Below are 2,500 nucleotides of genomic sequence, written 5' to 3'. Positions count from 1 at the left end.
ACCCTAACCCTATACCTAACCCCAAGCCTAACCCTAACCCTAACCCTAACCCTAACCCTAACCCTAACCCTAACCCCAACCCTAACCCTATACCTAACCCCAACCCTAACCCTAACCCCAACCCTAACCCTAACCCCAACCCTAACCCTATACCTAACCCCAACCCTAAACCTAACCCTAACCCCAACCCTAACCCTAACCCTAACCCTAACCCTAACCCTAACCCTAACCCCAACCCTAACCCTATTCCTAACTCAACCCTAACCCTAACCCCAACCCTAACCCTAACCGTAACCCTAACCCTAACCCTAACCCTAACCCCAACCCTAACCCTAACCCTAACCCTAACCCTAACCCCAACCCTAACCCTAACCCCAACCCTAACCCTAACCCTAACCCTAACCCTAACACTAACCCTAACCCCAACCCCAACCCTAACCCTATACCTAACTCAACCCTAACCCTAACCCTAACCCTAACCCTAACCCTAACCCTAACACTAACCCTAACCCTATACCTAACCCCAACCCTAACCCTAACCCCAACCCTAACCCTAACCCCAACCCTAACCCTAACCCTAACCCTAACACTAACCCTAACCCCAACCCCAACCCTAACCCTATACCTAACTCAACCCTAACCCTAACCCTAACCCTAACCCTAACCCTTACCCTAACCCTAACCCTAACCCCAACCCTAACCCTAACCCTAACCCTATACCTAACTCAACCCTAACCCTAACCCCAACCCTAACCCTAACCCTAACCCTAACCCTAACCCTAACCCCAACCCTAACCCTAACCCCAAACCTAACCCTAACCCTAACCCTAACCCTAACCCTAACCCTAACCCCAACCCTAACCCTATACCTAACTCAACCCTATCCCTAACCCCAACCCTAACCCTAACCCTAACCATAACCCTAACCCTAACCCTAACCCTAACCCTAACCCTAACCCTAACCCTATACCTAACCCCAACCCTAACCCTAACCCTAACCCTAACCCCAACCCTAACCCTAACCCCAACCCTAACCCTATACCTAACCCCAACCCTAACCCTAACCCTAACCCTAACCCTAACCCTAACCCTAACCCCAACCCTAACCCTATACCTAACCCCAACCCTAACCCTAACCGCAACCCTAACCCTAACCCCAACCCTAACCCTATACCTAACCCCAACCCTAAACCTAACCCTAACCCCAACCCTAACCCTAACCCTAACCCTAACCCTAACCCTAACCCTAACCCTAACCCCAACCCTAACCCTATACCTAACTCAACCCTAACCCTAACCCCAACCCTAACCCTAACCGTAACCCTAACCCTAACCCTAACCCTAACCCCAACCCTAACCCTAACCCTAACCCTAACCCTAACCCTAACCCCAACCCTAACCCTAACCCCAACCCTAACCCTAACCCTAACCCTAACACTAACCCTAACCCCAACCCTAAGCCTATACCTAACTCAACCCTAACCCTAACCCCAACCCTAACCCTAACCCTAACCCTAACCCTAACCCTAACCCCAACCCTAACCCTAACCCTAACCCTAACCCTAACCCTAACCCTAACACTATACCTAACCCTAACCCTAACCCTAACCCTAACCCCACCCTAACCCTAACCCTAACCCTATACCTAACTCAACCCTAACCCTAACCCCAACCCTAACCCTAACCCTAACCCTAACCCTAACCCCAACCCTAAACCTAACCCCAACCCTAACCCTAACCCTAACCCTATACCTAACTCAACCCTAACCCTAACCCCAACCCTAACCCTAACCCTAACCCTAACCCTAACCCTAACCCCAACCCTAACCCTATACCTAACTCAACCCTAACCCTAACCCGAACCCGAACCCTAACCCTAACCCTAACCCCAACCCTAACCCTATACCTAACTCAACCCTAACACTAACCCTAACCCTAACCCTAAACCTAACCCTAACCCTAACCCTAACCCTAACCCTAACCCTAACCCTAACCCTATACCTAACTCAACCCTAACCCTAACCCCAAACCTAACCCTAACCCTAACACTAACCCTAACCCTATACCTAACACCAAACCTAACCCTAACCCTAACCCTAACCCTAACCCTATACCTAACTTAACCCTAACCATAACCCCAACCCCAACCCTAACCCTAACCCCAACCCTAACCCTAACCCTAACCCTAACCCTAACCCTATACCTAACTCAACACTAACCCTAACCCCAACCCTAACCCTAACCCTAACCCTAACCCTAACCCTAACCCTAACCCCAACCCTAACCCTAACCCTAACCCTAACCCCAAACCTAACCCTATACCTAACTCAACCCTAACCCTAACCCTAACCCCAACCCTAACCCTAACCCCAACCCTAACCCTAACCCTAACCCTATACCTAATTCAACCCTAACCCTAACCCCAACCCTAACCCTAACCCTAACCCTAACCCTAACCCTAACCCCAACCCTAACCCTAACCCCAACCCTAACCCTAACC

Source organism: Heloderma suspectum, chromosome 14 (assembly GCF_057233095.1).
Source record: "Heloderma suspectum isolate Gila_16-S chromosome 14, 16-S_ref, whole genome shotgun sequence".
Classification (NCBI taxonomy): domain Eukaryota; kingdom Metazoa; phylum Chordata; class Lepidosauria; order Squamata; family Helodermatidae; genus Heloderma; species Heloderma suspectum.
Note: the sequence above shows the minus strand (reverse complement) of the source record.